At 36.2% G+C, this 19,868-nt stretch overlaps 1 long non-coding RNA gene across 10 annotated transcripts in view; it reads left to right on the plus strand.

The window, feature by feature from the left end:
• The window catches only part of LOC135295330 (uncharacterized), a 298,178-nt gene that overhangs the window by 236,109 nt on the left and 42,201 nt on the right, over positions 1 to 19,868 (plus strand). For 9 of the 10 annotated variants that reach the window (XR_010357399.1, XR_010357427.1, XR_010357409.1 and 6 more), the window contains 2 exons: positions 3,417 to 3,642; positions 9,644 to 9,763. This is a non-coding gene — a long non-coding RNA (uncharacterized LOC135295330). The remainder of the gene's footprint in view (positions 1 to 3,416; positions 3,643 to 9,643; positions 9,764 to 19,868) is intronic. The other variant, XR_010357434.1, reaches the window with a different exon arrangement.

Consider the following 19,868-nt stretch of genomic DNA (forward strand, 5'->3'; position numbering starts at 1 on the left):
AATGGCCTTCTGAATTCTATGAACTTTTTTTATTCATGAAAGGAAAGCTGTATACCAATCATTACACTAATACAGAATATACTAGGTGTTCCTGGTAGTTGCTGTATTTTACTTGAACTTTTAGGTTTATTACATAATTTTTTTTTCCCTTGCATTAGTTACAAGGTAGAAAGTGTTAAAACAGCACTGCTACTCTGTTTCCCAGGTGACAATTCTTCAAGTTGGCTGGGAGAAGACAGTAATTTCTCTGTAGCAAAAATTAGCAAAGCTGAAAGTAGTGTGGTAAATGTTACCTTTAAAAGTTGCCATTAAAATGGAACATGATTAGAATCCTTGGAAAATGCTGTCTTCAACATAGAAAGTGAGTTATCTGAAATAATGTAAATGAAATATTCCATCCTGTAGTGAGCAGGACAAAACAGACATATAAATTATCATCAAAATCATCATTAGGAAAGAACAAATGCATCAAGAATCCAAAAGCACACTAGTACTGGAAAAGAGGGGAAATGTAGGTGTCTAAAGTTGATGTTACTAAGGGTTTAAGTTTGTAAAATTATTTTTAAAACAATAGGGCAAAGAAAAAAATACATAACAAATGTGGAAATTATGGTTGACATGGTCATAAATTCTTGGCCATAAAAACTGGCCTGGATGATTTTATGCAATTATAAAGTAAATGTATTGAACAGTTAGACAATTAAATAAGACATTAATGATTTACATTACTGCAAGTATGCCAAAGAGCTTACTAATTCAGAGTACAGCAAAGCTATTTATATGGATTTATTAGAGATATATGAGGGGATCAAGTGCTTCGTAACTATAGTGCCAAAAAAATTTGTTCCACGGATAGATGCTACAGTACTTTTAAAATTTAAATGCTGAAAGCAGAAAACTGTAGAGTAAAATGTGTTGTGGGCTATTGTTATTGATATTTCACCAGAATTCCTTTTTCTATGTTTTTTTTTTCAGAGGGGAAGGTGCATTTTTCACTCTTTTCCTTTTCTCCATTATACTTTTATGATATCTCAGTGTTGTAGTCTACTGTAAACAGTGTTTTTAATAAACCATAATCTTACCTCATAACACAAGCAGCCAAAACCAGAGCCTTACTGATGTCTGAGAGCTTACACAATGCCACTCCACACAGAGATCTGTGTACCAAAAGCAGAACAATGACATTAGCACTGTAGCATGTGCTTCACTAATAAAGGTATTAGCTCTGCCTCTCATCATGCAAAATGAATTTAAGTGTAGGGCAGTCCTAGTAAATCAATGCAGATCCTCATTCTGGAAGCAACTCAATTGCAGCTATTTCATTTTCTCCTGTAAAGTGAGGAGATGGCCGGAACTTAAAGATGGCAAATAATATGTTTAAATGTGCTGAAAGTAGTGGAAGAGATAGGAGGAGGGAGAATGCCTGGGACAGAGAAGCAACCTAACACCACACATTAGCTTATGGGATGATCATGTGGCTGCTGCCAGCTTTATCATTCTTAGAATGCAATTCTTATATCCTTCCTGGTTGCACTTGCCCAACTGTAAGATTAAATTAATGACATATACATAAAGCATTTGGTTTGACTTATCTTGGGTTTTCTCTGGTTGAAATGATTCTGAGGTATGTTGAAAGTCTCTTTTTCCCAACCCAGCTGTTGAAGAAAGAGTCAAGAAGTCTTCGGCTCACATTCTCAAGATTGTTTATTATATTTTATCTAAAACATTTTTTTTCTGGGCTGCCAAGGTCTGTTCAGCAGGTCAGCTCAAGGCACTCTCTCAGCCTCTCGGGCTGGTGCCAGCTTTTATACTAAAAACTACATATACTATGTTTACAATAATGTTCCAATACCTATCACCTATGTTAGGCAGTGACTTTCTACTCTAAACCAATCTGTGAATGCCAACATCATCCTGTGGATGCCAGGGGGAAGAAAGAAGAAGGACAGGCCATGCCCCAATCCCTCCATCTTGGAACCTCTGACCTCCCTGTAGAGAATTCCAAACCCCCCTGTACAAGGTTCAAAACCCCCCTGTACAGTGCTCCAAAATTTTTCCCTTCACCCTGTGATTACTACTACTATGCTATCTAAATTTTTGTGACTTTTAATTCTTCATACAAAGGTGGTAACTTGTTCCATGGGTCAAACTCAAAGCCAAAGGGGTCTTTGGCTACATGCCAGGGTCTCTGACCCCCCTGCCAGGGCTTCAAAACCCCCTGGCTGGTGCTCAGATCATTCAGGACCATCAGGGGGACATCCTGGGTTCTGACAGATTTACTAATACTTCACAAATATATTCATCTTGTCAGATCATGTGTTTTTGATATTGATATTTTGATATTTTGTTTATTTAAACTTTTCCTAACTTCAAAGAAATTTAAAGGAAGAAAATAATTCCAACTTCTTTACACATTTGGGGCTTTTTCCCTAACAGAAGATAGAAGGAACCATGTTCATAAAACATAAGTGTGATAGCAGTAAAAGGCAAGTCAGGGTTTGGTCTCCAAAACACAGCAATGCATTCACTAAGAAATGGTGCCCTAAAAGTATTCATGTCCCCTGTGCAAGCCTCGAATGAATGCAAAAACACAACCAAAAATGTCAGGAATGCAGAAGACAGTTACAGAGAGATGATGTCTTAAGCAATAATGTTATGCTAACTGCTTAGCCATCAAATGTTTGGTAGCAGTCATGAAATGTGAAAAATGGGGTGACTAGGATGAGAAGATTATTCTTTTGCACAGGTTTTGGAACACTTCTTCTGTGAAGGAAGGAGAAGTCCTTTGATCTGATAATTTAAAACAAAAGCTTGCTGAATGCAACAACAGATTGGAGCCACACTTCTTTTTCTCAGACAAGAGGGAATGAAGAATTTCGATTTTTTTTTCAGATTACTCTCCAACTATTTCCTTTCCCTCTTAAACTTACAGAAAATGTTTCACTATATTTTCTTCTTTCTCACTAAACTTCATAGTGAATAAAAATGAAGAATTTTAAAATCAGAGTGGATAAAATGGACAGCCACATAGGCCAGTGAATAATATATCACACATTTTTTCTGTAGAAGTATTTGGGGAGGTTGGGTTTTGGGTTTTGTTGTGGCTGATTTTTTGTTTTTAGAGGTTTTTTTAGTTATTTAAAATCTTCATTGAATGCTAATGGTGGAAATTGGTTTGGTTTGTTGTCTGGCATTTCTGGATTCTGACAGTTTGCATGACGATAGAGATTGGTACAATGGACCTCTATCTGAAAGGTATTGACTGATTGATATGCATATATGTATCCATAAATGCTTTTGTATTTCTGATTTATCTGACAAAAGATACAAAAGATTGAACAAAACTCATAAATCTCCCAGAAAACTACTAGACTGCATGTTTAATATTGAGATCTTTTTATTCTGCCCTTAATCAGGTACAGGGGAATAACCTCAGTATATTCATCATATGTACTCCACCAAGTATACACACAATATTGTTTCAACTGTTTGGATTCTGTACAACATATGGACAAAAAAACGATGAACACCAAAATGAATATGGAATGAATTCAAGTGGTTGAACCAATAAACAAGGCTACTGCAGCATGCAATCAAGTTTATTATGTACATGAACAATAAACCTGGCAAATGGAGTGCTGAGTAAGTAAAGTATTAGGAACCATTTGGCATTGCTTTGTATTTTGTGTTTATGTGTGTGAAACGTGTTTCATTATTTGAAATTCCTTCTAGAGTGACCTGCTGTGCTGTCCAACTGGATAAGTGATTTATGTTAGTATATCAAACAGAGTAATGACATTTAGAGAGGAAGAAGGAACTCTGTGGCAGTGCTACTTTACTCCCTCCTGGAGCCTCACAAAATGTCATTTGTGTCATGCTGAGTGCTGTTTATTTTAGAATAAGAGACATTTACAGGTTTTACTCCTAAAGTGCTCTGAGACAGCCTAATAAAAAGGCACAAACAAAAAATAATAGAAGAATTGCATGATTTTAATGCAGAATAACTGATTTCCAGCAGTGGCGAACCCAGCCTGTTTGTACTTCATAAGAGTAAAGGAGAATGTCTCAGACCACAATGCTTTTCTATAGTTTAACATGTGGTTTCACCATAAATTAAAGCAGAACCCTTTTTACAACCCATATTGTAACCCTTACTTTAAGGGCTGCATCAGGTGCATGATGTAGCTGCTCTCCATGCATTGGTTCAAGCAACTGTGTGTAGTAGGATTGAGAAGTACCTCTTCATCAGGAAAAAAAAAACGGTTTCATTTTCTGTAGGATCAATGGGTGTATTCAGCCTCTTAGGTGGCTGCAGAATCACAGAATGGTTTGGGTTGGAAGGGACCTTAAAGACTATCCAAGCCACCCGCCATGGTCAGGGACTCCTTCCACTAGACCAGATTGCTCAACGTCTCAAATCAGACTGGCCTAGAACATTTCTAGGGATGGGAAATCCACAACTTCTCCGGTCAGTGTCTGTTCCTGTGCCTCACCACCCTCACAGTAAAGAATTTCTTCCTAACATCTAATCTAAATCTACCCTCTTTCAGTTTAAAGCTATTTCCTTTATCCTATCACTGCATGCTCTTGTGAAATATCCCTCTCCAAGGTCTCTTTTATGCTCCCTTGAAGTACTGGAAGGCTGCTATAAGGTCTCACTAGAGCCTTCTCATCTCCAGAATACTTTTCTCTGCCCAGTAGTTCATACCCTTATTTACAACTTCCTAACCACTATTGTATCTTTCAGGGGAAGGAGGGGTATTTTCTTTGTTTGCTTTGGTCTGGATTTGTTTTGGTATTCCTTTACTTGATACATTTTCACATTTTCAGTAGGAAATATTTTCTTTTTATATTGTTGCTCCATAGTGATTTCAACTGGGAAGGGATTAAACTGGGAGAGGCAACAGACTTGGTTTACATCTAGAAAATAATGCAGTCACAACACTATTTATACAGTCAATAAGCCCCTGAATCTCATGAGGCATATTTTTTTTCTCTCCTTTACAAGCCATATAGAAAGTATCAGAAGACTTCCTCTGTTTTTAACTTCTATACAGAACTGAGTAAATAATGAAAACACTGGGGAAGAGTCCATGGCCTTTCAGGATGTTTCATAGAAAAAATTTAATAGAGAATGAAATTTATTATCCTACATTAGTTCACAACTTATTTTAGGTGTAGAATTTTCTTTTAATATCTTACTGAGATTTACTTTTTTTTATTAGTATGAATTCCACTGAAATCTACCTGATTACTTTATTTCAAACTGAAATTTGTTTGCTGCACCTCTGTCTTTTCTTTTCTCTTTGTGTCTCTGTTAATTACTGGTTCTTGGTTGTGAAGTGCTGCTTCACATGATGTGGAGGTGAAAGCGTTAATTCAAAGCATCATAATAAGTATAACAATTTGCAGCAGTGCTTGAAGTAAATATGATATGCACAGTGTTGAACTGCAAAGAGCTTACATGATCATTGTAACAGTCTGAATGTGAACAGGGAGAAGGGATAACTTAAAATGCTTGTGTGAAAATGCTACATACTTTTGAAGATCCATGCATGACCCTGACTCCATGTCTCCTGCCTTCCATCCATTCTCATCTCTGTGGTCAGCTTGAAGTGTGGTTTCACTGATCCATGCTGTTGTAATCCTAATTTGAACAAATATGCTTACATTAAAGAGGCTTAATTTTTCACTGTTTATACTAAAAGAAGTACCACCTCCACCTCCAGATCATTTTTTCCTCCCTCAGTATTCACTGGCTTTCGCCCTTTGACAGCATTACCGTTGTGAGCAATGTGGGTGAAGTGACAGAACTGCATTTCCAATTTACAAACCTGAGTTGTAATTCCCTGCAGACCTGTAATGAATTTCCACATCGATAGTGTCTTTTAACTGATATGTCTTGTGATTTATTAATGAAAGCCTAATCATATGTCTATTGCAAAGTATGTATGTCAGAGTTTTAATAGGGTTTGAAAATACTTTGCTGTTGGTTTCCTACTGGAAGAATATTGCCAGTGCCAGAGGGATGACCATCACCCAGATTTTTGCACTGTATTTGACAGAGATAATAGGAAGATTTCAGGGAGAGGAGCATTCATTGTTATTTTAATTTCATTGGAGAATAATGGATTTCCTTAAAAAATAGGTAGAAAATAAGTGTCTGCTTCTCTACACAATATCTATTCCTATTTATCAAGGACTCAGGGTTAGTATATGTAAATGGTGGTGTGAGAAAAATGGCTCTAAGAACACATTTCATTTCTTTAAAAGCATACTTTGCTTTGATTACTTCAAATGGAAATTGTACTGAAGATGGCAAGGAAAAAGATGACTATGTCACTTTCTACATGCTGTCACAAGAGATTTTGAAATAGTTACAATATTTGAATTACTAGACTTTAGTCATATTATGTATGTCTAATTTGGGCACAAACCAAGCATGCAGTTTTTTCATGTGGGTTATTAAACGTCCCCCTGCTCTCAAAAAATAGACTGCTCTGTGGTTTCTCAAATACAAAATCAAACCACTCTGAAGACAGGCGGGTAATGTAAATGTCAGGACAACAAGATGCTGTGATTTGGAAGATTTGTCAATGGTTACTCGCTATTGTGGGAAGTGACTTCCAGCTGCAGTGGCCATCATAACATCCAAAACATTGGAAAAAATTAGTACTAATGAGCATAAAATGCCTCTCATACCTGTATTATATTCAGTGAGCATGAAAATCTGTCCTTGTAAAATCCATCATGTGATTTCTGACAAACCTGAACACTGAAACACTTCATAACAAGTGACAGAAGATAAGCTCCTGTATCAACATGTATCATGCAAGTAAATTAGGATTTTGTTCTCAGTCATACTGTGTAGTAACCCGCCTCTTCTATTAACCCTATAATATCTTAATGTTTACACTTCTCTCTTGGCATTCACAGTGTCCAGAGATGCACATTTGAAATTCTGCCTGTTAGTGTTATTTCTGCTAATCAGGGGATCAATTTTCATCTTCTTCATAATTCTCAATTTCAGAAACAGCAATTCAGATAAGTATGTCCATATTTCCTTCATTGCTTGCACAAGAAGGATCAGTCAGTGCACATAAATAAACCTGAATAGGAGTTGCATGTGTGAGTTAACTATTATGCACAATATATGCTGTGCAAATACATGTGTTCATGATATCCCAGTGCTGAATTATGCATTTTGCCTAATTTAAAAGGCTGAAGTCTCCTGCACAACCCACTGAGAAATTTTCTCTATTTAATGTACTTCTTGGGAACAAAGACCATTGAGAAAAATATACTGTCTACCCACAGATTTTTCTCACTTAAATTTTTCATAATTTGTGTTAACTCTTGCAGGGCTTTTCTTTTTTTCTTGAACAAACAGTATATTGGCAGTATATAAATGAAACCACATTTATTGTTTGCGAATATTTCTAACATCAGAGAACAAAATATTGTTTCAGCAAATTGTAATCTTTTATTTCTACTGACTGAGAGTGAATATGGGTCCAAATGTATTGCTGACATTTTGAGAATCAGAAGATGTCTGTAATATAGCTGTAGTCCTTAAATGAAAGGAAGAACATTGTGCCTGTGATGGCTTTCAATGGCAAGCAGTTGCCTAACAGGACTTTTTTTTTTAATGTGACAGTTCCCAAATAACTTCAGATTCAGCCTCCAATAGACTAGCATTGATTTTTGCTGTGATCGATTTTTGAATGCAAATCACAAGTCAGAAAGAAATATGGATATGTACATTTTACAGAAATGCAAGAATTCAACAGTCAGCAGAGACAGAAAGGTTTGCAATATGAGAGCTGGTTGCCTGCATTTTACGCTAATCTGGCCTCCATCCTGTGCTTAAGCAGTGGTATTGATTGGTGACCAGTGATCAGTGGTATTGCCTGGCTATTCAATTGTTCTGAGCACAACAGTTGTGCTCAGAACAGCCATGTGTTTCCTAGCAAAATGAAGACCAACTGCACAGATTTAACAGTGGAGCTCATGTACCCCTAACCAATCTTCTCATGCCCCAAAAGATTTTGTGTATGAAGCATTGGCTAACTGGCAGCACATAACCTGGTTCCCCCAGTGGCAAGGTTAGTAACGCAATGAGTGAAATGGTGCAGCTGATCCAATGAGTAAAGCCCTGCCTGTGCTGGAATAGCTGGTCTGATGTGGGAGCAGTCTGTCTCTTATGAAAGACTTTTAGATCCCTCTTCCAAAGAGATACCTAGAGGCACTGCAATGAAGGATTCTTCTAGATCAACAGATTTTTTTCTCTTTCCCCTTCTAATTCTGAACTTATGGAAGAGATTTTGTCTACATATAATTGGGATATCTCTAGGACAACAGTATACCTGAGAATAGCTTGCATTTTTAATGTAGCTCTGTAAACATGGCATAGACTGTGAAAAAGTGTACAATCCAGTTGGAAATCATGACTGTGCTTTCAGTATTATTCAGTCATATCCATACACAGGAATTTTTAAGTGGTGGGCTAACATTCTATTTAAGAATCTGCTTTTTTTGCTTCATTGTTAGTAAATCTTGCCAAAAAGAATAAAAAAAAAAATGCAAGACTGTTCAAACAACTATTTCTCTCATCAATTTTTCAATTAGTAAAATATCTTGTCACTTTTGTCCCTTAATACTCTAAACACTCTCAAATTCCTCAAACTTTATAATGACTTCTATCAATGTCTGTGGTCTCTCTTTTCTAAAATAATTCATCTTAAACCCACTAATATAAAGTCTTATATTATCTGTGATTTTTATGTACTTTCTTTATAAATAACATGAGGAAATTAGAATAATTGCATGGAGGATACAGTATCATCTTCTGGTGCACTGCAAAACTTAATGCAACTGAGTTTGAATTTTACTTTTCCTCAATGAAGATAATAAGACCTTTTCTTGCTCCTTTAAAATATATGCCATGTAAAGATTTGTGCTGTCAGTTCTTTTGGGGAATATGGCACCTTTTTTGGCTTCAACTATCTTACATGTTGAACAGCAAAGATTTTGGCTGAAATTTGCTGTTCGCTTAGCTGAGCAAATGCCAAGTCACTGTTTTAAAAGTATTAGAAGAGGACACCAATAGTGTAACTGCCTTGGGTGTGGGGTGAAGCACATGAGAAAACACAGATGAGTGGAATTGCTGTAGGAAAAATGAGAAGGGGAGAGGTTTGTTCAATGAAGAAGTGTGTCTGCTGCAGACTGGAAATACATTGTGCTGGGAAGAAAAGTTCTTCAGGAAACTAAGCAGGGTTGTGGGCCTTAATATGGATTTAAGCCATATCAATGAGTTTTCAATGCTATATTGCATTAAATTAAAAGCAATTTGACATTTCTTTATGTCACATTTATTAAAACATTAGGCACTTCCTCCATAACATAGCATAGCTTCATAAAAAGAAAAGGAAATGTCTTGAAAATGTTAAGGTAGTCTGGTTTAGTCTGGAAAAAAGTAATTTTCAGTGTGAAATGTATGATGAAACCTGAATAAATTAATGAAATATTTTAGTATTGTGAAGATAAGTTTTTATTTAAAGAATTATTGGTTCATTCTTTTTTACCTCACATGATACACCCAGGATATTCTGCTAATGCTGCTTCAAAACAACTTTTTTTTTAGTGCCACGACTTACCTTCAGGAAGAGAAAATATTATTAAGGAAATGTATGAAGAAAACACAGAAATGAATCTTGGAATACACAGCTTTGACTCCCCTTGTTTTGGAGTACCTGCCTGAAAAGTGAGTTTAAATATTACTTTTCCTCAATGGAGAGTATGTCTATTTATAAATACCTTTAAAATGTAATACATCATCAAAATTGCAGCTTCATGCCAATTATTTTTTTCTTCCCCATTTCTGGTCTTAGAGACTGATAACACAAGAAATGGTATGAAAATAATTTTTGTACCTCTGTCTAGTTAAGAAAAAAAAATTGTTTCAATGAATTACCCCTGCTCTTGACATTAATGTTGAAATAACCAGCTTGAGCAGCTGGATCTTGGCCTTATTTGATTTATTGTAGTCAACCTAGAAATGAAATCACTAGTTAAATTTCTTAAAGGTGTCACCCATGATTTCTAAAAAGATGCTATACTCAGATTAAAAGGACAGACATGGGATTTTATTCAAGTATATATTTTCATTTTCCAGCTGAAATCCACAAGTTTATTCACTATGTTCATTCAAATGATACTTCGTTTCAGGTTGCAGTGGTATGATTTCTCTGCATGTACTATTAGCTACACATTCACATCACTTTGCATTGTATTAACTAGAGGTTTTTTCTGAAGAATTGGTAACATATATCCTGTGATTATGGAATTGAAACATGGAAATAGGTGTCAAAGTGGTACAACTGCTAAGCTGGAGAAGTTCACCTGATATGGAACTGAGGTGTCTCTAAATTATACAAATCACATACAAGAGTGGGTAAAATGGAACTATCATTTAATGAATAGGTGCTTCAAATCCATGTAAATAAATAAATAAATGTCCCTTTTTATCCAACTCTGTTACTCCCTTAGGAGCTTTCACATCAGATCCCATCCCTCTTGGCCAAAGAGTGCATGTGAATAGTGGTTACGCACATAAGGCTTTTTTTCTCTCGTCATTAAAGATGTTGCATTCTTTGGGGTTTGGAATACATAGATAAAGGATCAAAGACATCAGGAGGTGATCCTTTATTGCCCAGATGTTTTGTAGGTTTTATATTTCTTAGAATTGAATTAGAATTAGAACAATCACAAAGATGGTCATGTATGTAAGAAACAACCTGTGAGCATAAGGAAACTTGGAAGAGATAGAATTAGAAGCAAACGATAATAGGTTTTAAAAATTAATAATTTGTTTCCTGTGAAAAGGAAAGAATAGTGATAAAGGAACCTTACATTCACCTGATCATATTTTTTGATAGAAATTTAAGAAATTAAATTTCTTAATTTAAGAAAATTAATTTTTCTTAATTAATTTAAGAAATAAAAGTAGCATTACTGGGAGAGAGTTTAGGTAGGAGAATATATCTTCAATTGAAACTGCAGATTCATTGTAAATGGAATTATTCAAGAGAGGGTAACATAAGGACAAAGAGAGCAAATTTTGTTAGAGAAATCATCCTGATGTCAGTTTCTGTGGGAAAACTTTCAAAATGCAGAAAGGAAGGAAACAGGAATTGTAGGTTAGAGGTCGGCCATTGAGAGGGCAGATAACACCTTAAAAGGGAGTAAAAAGTGGAAGGAAGCATCAGGAGTGTCTCATCAGTCACCATGCAATGGAGAGATATGATAGAAAATCAGATATGCCCTGAAGCACTGAATGGAAGGATTGAGTACAAGGGAGGGGATTCTCAGCAAACCTGAGGGAGGAGCAGGGAGGAGGACAAGTAAGGTTTGCTGAGGATCATGTAAATCAGGGTCCTAGTTGCTAACAGCAAACTGCTGACATCAGCATGTCCAGACCCATGTTTCTTCAGCCTTGTGCTGAGGTCACAAGCTGCCCCACATTTTTTCTTTCTGAGACCTCATGAGCCAACAATGCCTTTGGTTTTCTAAGCCAGTGAATACAGTTGGCACTGACAAAATAACAACTTTGTTCTTCTGGGAGGCAAATTTCAGCTATGTCTGGTTTTGAGGAAAACTACTCAGCAGGCTTACATAATTCAAGTCTTAAATCAGAGAATAAATTAATTGGGAGGCTATGGTAGGGATGTAGGCAAATTACCTGGGGTCTGTCTGCTATAGGCTTAACAAGGTGAAGAAAGGATTGTTATATATTTCTAGTAGGATGCTTAGTTTTTGCTCTGCTATTGAGCCTTGTACTTACCCCTAATAAAGGATAACCAGAAAACAGACCTCATTAGTGAAATTTGGATCTTTTCCACTCCCAGGCCGTGCCTTTACTATTTATTTTGAGTATTGTAACAGATTGAGCCCTTTAGGAGGAATTTTATATCCTGCTTCTTTTACTGTAAGCAATATTACAAGGAGTTCTTTTATAATAAATGAATCTTAAAGGTGTAGGTACTGAGTTTTTTAAGACTGATAAAATTATGCCCACAGTTATACTACAAACCTCATTTTAGAAGGACTTCTAAATTTCCTACAATAATATAGTCATTTGAGGGAAAAAAAAAGGCTGGGGTACCAGAGAGTGCTTGTATTCATTAAATTTTTGTATTTGAGCTACCTGAAAGACCCTTTTGCTCTAAAGGTGCCTGCTTAATTAGATAATTACACAGTAAACTTTAATGGTTTCTCTAATTTCATCGAGGATTAATGTGCTGGGAGTTGAAGCTATTCTTTGAATACTGGAGACAATTTCTACAATCTAGCATAGTGACAAATGAGCAGGCCATAAGGGAGATATTTGCAGTCCTGTTGCATGTTCTCTGTCTCTCAAGTGAGTATATTTGTTCCCTTTTCTTTGTTGAAATGGTGTTTCTTATGACAGACTGTCAGTCCAATACCATTTGTTCCAGACTGGCCTTTCTGGGACACTGCACAGCCAAACACAGAGATCTTTTGGGAGAAGAGCAGTAGGATACCTCATCCTATTCTCTGTAAGCACACAGCAGCTTGTGTTGTACTGTCCTGAGGTGTGTGCTCCCCCTGTGCTCCAGAGTACAGAGCAGCTGGAGCTGTGTGCAAGGCTGACCTCCTTTCCCTACTGCTCTCAAGCAACATTGTTTGACTAGACGGTGAATTATATAGTAGCCACTGATGCACTGAGCATGAATAATTCAAGATAGATTGAATTTTAAACTACTGAGAGCACTCTTGGAAGATAGATGAGCAGAGGTGGGGTGCAAGTCAAACCCTTGGCACCACAGTACCAAACCTGAGGCAATGGGAATTCCAAGCATTTAATTGCTTTTGCAGTGCCGAGTGTGATGTATGTATTTAGCATATGGGCAAGAGCAAGCAGGGGAAAGTAGATACAGGCAGTATGGAAAAAGGCACATATGGTACATAGAGCAATCCATGCCTCAGCTCAGGGAGGCAGAATACCTCCTGTCTCAGGGCAGATGTTTAGTGTGTCCCCTCAGTGATGCTTCTCCCAACCCATTTCAGAAACTGCACAGTGTTTCAAGGCTAAAGGGGATGGCAAACAATCACTTGGCACTGTTCATTTGCCAGATAAAACATTTTCCATGTTTTCCTCCAAGTGGAGGCCAAAAAATATATTTTTTTTTTCTCAAAAAAAATCAGAAGTTTTGGTAACTATTACCAAATAATGACTCTCAATTAAAGGGGTACAACATAAATTTTTAAAATTAGGAATATTATTACCTTCTGGTATTCCTGTTTACTAAATAATATTGTTTAGTGCAGTTTATTTATCTTGAGAGTCTGTGTAAGAGTGTACAGTATGCCAGAGACTAGTAGCATTTGTTCCCTTCAACATATTCATTAACAACTATCAAAATAAATAAATGTAATAATAAAATCCAAATGTCTCCCAAAGAACATAACAGATTCAAAAGCTGAATCCATGCATGCACTTGTCAAAAACTTGGAGGCTAGGAGACTTTTAAGCACTCTGATACTCAGTATCTCCCCTATTATTGGAAGTACTGACTTTGGATTTTACTTGCTTGTCTTTTCTCCAGAAAGATAAAATGCAAACAAAGCCTCCAACACTAACACAGGAGGCTATAGAGTTTTTTGTGTTGGTTTTTTTTTTATGTGAGTTTTTTTTAGAAATTGTTGGGTTTTTGTTGATTTGTTGTTGTTGGGGTTTTTTTTAAATTATTATTATTTTTGGGGGAATTTTTTTGTAGCCTGCTAGAATTCTAAAATATTTTAGTATTTTTAAACAGCTAACTCAGCCTGGACATTTTTCCATCTACTAGTCTTGAACTTCAGAGCCATCTGCCTTAGAAGCAGTGATTCTATTTGCCGTAATATGCTTTATGGTCAGATTTTTAAAGGACTTATTAGCCACACTTATAAGATTATGTACATACGTACATTAATGTCAAATCAATAACTGCAGTTTTCTGTGTAACTTCTTCAAATACAATACTTTTTCGTGGTTGCAAAAAGGAGGTGCATATTTTTACAAGATATCTAATATGTTTTTATTTAAATAATAAAACCTTAAATCAGTTCATATATTCCCACATGTATGTATTTTTAGCACACAATTATAAAATTCCCTTTACTATTAGATAGTACTTAAGTTATTTTTATATATTACAATACTTTGCAATCCTGACCTTTCAAATCTTTAGATTTTAAAGAGGCAGTAGACATAAGGTCTGTATTATTTAAACACTGTAGCCTTTGAGGCATCCATAATACAACGGTGTTACATTCTTTGAGATCAAAAGGCCAGCAGTTCTGGAGTAAGCACATCCCTCGTGGATTAATTATAATGAAATTACTCATTTGGAACACTATGCCAGAGCTTTACACTATCCAAGATGCAGTAAAAATTTCATGTGAATGTTCTTTACACTGGAAGAAATGCTGCAGTGGCAAAAGATGTTTTATTTATAGCAATCCTGTGTATAGAGGAGAGGGAAGAGCTACTGCACATTTTGAGAGCCAATATTTTTACTGTAGCATGTACTTTTCCTTCAGCTACATTACAGCTTTGATGTTTAAAATAGATGAACATCATAGAAAGAATAAAAATGCACTTAGCTATTGTCTTCATAGCCCTCAACTTTGAAATCTGGAAATACCTCTATTAGAGACATTTTTACTTTAAACAGAATACCTGAAAATAAAAATGTCTGGGCTTTCTGAAGCATACTTCAGAGAACAATGGCATTCTTGAGGATCCATAAATCATTCCCAATCTGTTGGGGATTGCATCAGACCCAAGTGTACTTATGAACAGGACTGGTAGGTCTGCAGGCTGACATGGAGGCTTCTCGTCTTTATGGCTTGGGTCTGTGCTCCTAATATCCAATCCGGGAGTAGTCCAGCTTAGCTTGTTTTCTAAGAAGTTGTTTATGCAACTCAGCAAAAGTTCAAGACAAAAAGCAGAGCTTGTTCAAACTAATGTACTACTTTATTAGTATAGCCCATGGATGGAACTGCTTCAAATAGCTAAGGGGAGCATGGAACTTGAACTGAACAGACAAAAACTAGCATGCTGGAAATAAGATTTAAAGAAGTATCAGAACAAACCACTCCATTTTCCCATATTTTAAACTCTCTTCTGCCACAATTTTATTTTTGATTTGGAAAGGTTAATTCCTCTGCAATCTCTTGGACCATACAGCTCCTTGGCCTTTTATCCCACTCAGCTGTGGATGACTACCATCAGGCTGGAATCACAACCAGGTGATAAACCTTGCCAGTTAAAGAAGAAAAAATTGAAGAACAGCTGATATATGAGAGCTATGCCATGCTTGACATGATGGTGTCTTTATTCTCACACTGTTTCTTGATATTTTTTTTTCATGATGGGAGGGTGCATGGTTTCTCTCTTTAACCATAGGGTCTAGGCTAACCAATCAAAACAGCATCATGTGACAGGGAGCAGTGCCAAGTGAGGGTCAAAGCAACCTTCACATTAGTGCATATTTGTTATTTATGAACATGGCTGTGCTGTTCTGGCCCTCCAACAGTGAGTTCACAGTGGAAGCCAGAGGCCACATGCCACACCAAGTCACTGACACTAGAGAATACCTTCATAATGTTTGAATCTTCTTTTCTATTTAGCAAATTTTCTTATGTTTTTTCTTATTTTCCTGAAAGAAAATAAATGACTTTACAACAAGTATGCTAGTTTATCCCAAACTCTCTGAAATGGTAGTAACTGTTTAAAGTCTCACATGGGACTTCTTTCTTAGAAGAACCCTACAAATCTAAACATTAAGATTACTAAAACAAAAAGAAAGATAAAAAAAAGTTTAACAGTAAATTGATTTTTAAAAAATGTCTGTAGACAAAACCTCTGTTAGTACAAATGCACTTTCTCTCTGTATTATTTGGATCTATTTATTCTATCGAGGCTAACACACATGAGATAGATCAGATTTCAGGTCCAGGGATCTAGTAGAGCCATTGAACCCTTGACTGACAAGTGAATCATTTTGTTAACATAAACCATTACATTAAAGTGGCAAAACACTTTTGATTCCCAAACATCTATAGATTTTATCCTTATCAATGGACTCCATGTAAGAAAATTGGCTTTTCTGAGAGCTAAGAGCAAGAGATGATTGGAGTGAGACTGTACTAAAGACTCCATCTACTGAGACTGGTGTTTCTAGTGATGAACTTAAAGGGTATCATAAAGCAGATGTTCACAGTTGGAAAGACTGAGGTGACAAATGTGAGGTGGCAACACGATATTCTAAAGGTGACCCTGCTGCTTGAATGGTTGTGCCAGAATCTCTGTTTCATTTAAAAGAATTTAGAACCTGATGGAGAGAGTGGTTGTACAAGATAGGTTCAGATTTCTTAGACTACTCATTTCAAAAATCAGCATGAACCTTGACAATAAAAATTTGGAGGTTCCAGCTGAATTGTGGGTAGACCATTAGACTGAATCTTTTTTTTAATGTTGGAAATGAAAAATAAATTTCACTTTGATCAGGTTTGAATCTCTCTTTGTATTGAATGATAATGGGGCACCTTAGGTAAACTAAAAGTAGTCCTGGAACTATGGATGACCTTCCAGAACTACAAGCACAGTGAATATGAGAAGAAAATATAATACATATTACAAAAATTTCAGAAGAGCTGAATTTCTATATAATTACAGTGTAAAACCAAGACAGGCCTATATTCTTTGTAACCTCAACTATGTCTATCCCACTGTTCTTAGCAATGCTTTTACCGATTTCTATCACTTTAAATCACTTCTCTCACACCAGTCACTTGTCACTTAACCATAAGCAATGCAGTGTTTTCCTTCAGTTTCCTTATACTTGTGAGTATGAACTTTACTATATAAGGTATGCTTTATGTAACATCAACTTCAGCAGTTTTGACAGAAATCCCAGCAGATTAACTGAGTTATGTAGGAATAAAAATTCCATATAATCATGTAGGATTACTTGAGATGAACAGATTTGACTTGTTTTGAAGTCCAAATGAACACTCTCAACTGTGATTATACTTTCATCATCTTCCTCTTGGAAGTACCAACTATTCTACAGTTTTAGTCAAGATTTCTGTGTAGCTTCTAAGACAGTGTTAATGCTTCAGTAAACCATCTTATTATCATTTTACTTCAAAGGAGGGCAAAAAAATAATTCCAAACTCTGGATCTTCTGATAGACTAACAACCTCCTGCTGTACAGCAGTACTGTCAAATCTATTATTAAAGCCTCTTTGGAAAATTGATCAATCGGAAACAGAATTTTGTTGCAGAAGTTCATCTCAGTATATCATGATCCCTGTGACATAGTCATAAATGGGTTATACCAGCAGAAGTTCCTGGCTGGCTTGTTAAAAGTCAAAATATCACCTGTTTTCTTGGTAATAAAACTAAGAAACCAACCCAGAACTGTTCTCCTTACTATTCTCTATAACATGCTTAGGAATCATTCAAATAATTTTACAGGTATGATGGTTAAAAATATTAAGGTACAACTAAAATTAGAAGAAAAATTTTTTGTACACAGTGCTCCTGAGAGCAAAAACATTATCCATTTGCTTTATTTAAAGTGGTCTTAAGCTTGCTTTAAAGCCAAGACACCTTATTTTTTTCCAGTGCTATCCACTGTTCCTCCTCATGAAACAGGACACATCAGCCTAGGAGTTGCTATTCAGGATGAAAACTTTATTTCAATAAGTAGATCCTGAGAGTTATGCAAAGAGGATTTTAAACCATTTTTTTATGGAGAACAGTGTAGAAACATCTCAGAAAGTACCAGTGTTGGCACATTCATGCTGCAGTATGAGAAAGAGGGACTTCTTAATATCCAGAAGTAGTAGACTCATTGCCACAAAAGTTTGACTAAGCCTCTCCTGCTATGCTCCTATCTTAAAAGGAGCTTAAAGTTCTTTAGAGTCTGATCCATCATATGGAATGTCTGAGAATTTAACCCTATTCCAGCTGAAACCAGTACAGCACTTGTAAGAATAATTTTTATCTTAAAATTAATTTATGTCAATGAATCGTAAGCACAAGATGTTCCTATTCCAATTAGTTGTCCCAAAACTTATTTAATGTGTCTTAGTACTGTTGGTAAATTTGGTAAATTTGTGATATTTTGGAGGAAGAGGATGAAGGAGAAAACAGGCCTGGGAAAGCTAGTGGGAGCTCCGGATTGAGGGTGGCTTCAGGGTTTCAAAGAAGATAAATTTTAATCTGTCCCTCAATTATTGGAATAATTTCTTTTCAGAATTCATTATTCCTCTTTATTTTCCTTAAATCTATCTCCTTTTTCACATAGCAATATTTGTTGTCACCTCTTCCAATTAATGTGCAAGAACAACCTGCCAATTCTCTTTCATTTATTTCCTAATTTGCTGTAAAGACAGAAAGAAATGCTGTATGTAATTTCATTAGAGAGAGGGGACAAGTTAAAAAAAACAGAAGAGAGAACACTGGCATATTTGCTTGCTAACAGGTTAAGTAGAAGTCTAGTTATGTGGCAGATTGTAGGAGAATTAAAGTCAGCTTTTGTACGCATAAGCAAAAGCTGACACGCCCTCCTGTCTTCTCTGTACTGCTGGATTGATGTTTGGGCATAAATGATCACAGTTTAGGAAGTGACTGATGAGTGAGACTCATAATTTAATGGATGTTGCTTCTGTTTGAGTGAAAGAAAAGCTGTACCTCAGGACAGCTTGATTCAGCTGCTGCTGGTTTTGGCTAACGAGCTGTGGGGTGAAGGAGAATGAGCAGTCATAGCTGGCTTGGGGTGGGTGCAAACATTTGTTTTACCACTTTTCTCATTTTTGTACAGTAAGTGAAATAAATACAGTGGCAAATAACATGTTTTTTTCTAGAATAATTACATGCCTACTACAGGTTATATTGTATAGACAATGTTATCATGGTATCCCCTTCATAAGCAGAACTGTGGCATTAGTACAGTACAGCTAGAATAAGAATTTTTGCAAAAGACCTGCATGTAAGAAATCTGCTTTATGCTGCTAAGTAGCTCCTCTAACATACTGGCATCCCAGCCTCTAACCAGTGTATTTAGCTGTCATACTCAAACATGGAGTTTTTTATCTCTATTCAGGGCTTTGCGAAGGAGTAGAATTGCAGTAGAGCCATACTGACACCAGGAGGTTATCAGCATTACTGGTCAAAGGTGGATGAACACAGAAGTGTTAAAACATCTCAGAAAAGCTTTTTTAAAGTTCACTCAGTAAACAAAAATGGGCATAAACCCCCCCCTCCCCCCACCCCAAAATGTACACTTTCATTGCAGATTTCTTTTTAAATGTTTTATTTTCTGGATATATATCCTCTTGTTCTTGAGGATTTCAAGCCTTTCAGCTAACCCTGCATACCACACAATCCTGAGAATGAGTACTTTCTTTTGATAGTCATAATAAAGTGCAAAAGTATTAGCAGAAAAATCTTTGCAGGAAAAAATTTGAGGATCCATTAAACAGAGGAAAGGTGCATAGCTGAAATTCCAAATAATAAAATATCACAGAGAGGTGATTCTCCTCACTTCCAGTGTTTTTCTTTCTCCTATTTATTAAGATGCACTGCAACTGGCTAACTTTTAGCAAATCTGTTGAGCCATTGTTTCAGCTGCTCTCTCTTGCAAAAGCAGGAGAGATCAGTTTGAAACTATTATGAAATTTGAGCTCTGTATCACTACAAACCAGTTTTGGAAAATAAGATGACAGAGCACATGCCTCTGTGATGCACACTATCCAAAGTCAGAAAGAGCTATCCCTGTAGAAAATACATG

Source organism: Passer domesticus, chromosome 1, assembly GCF_036417665.1.
Source record: "Passer domesticus isolate bPasDom1 chromosome 1, bPasDom1.hap1, whole genome shotgun sequence".
Classification (NCBI taxonomy): domain Eukaryota; kingdom Metazoa; phylum Chordata; class Aves; order Passeriformes; family Passeridae; genus Passer; species Passer domesticus.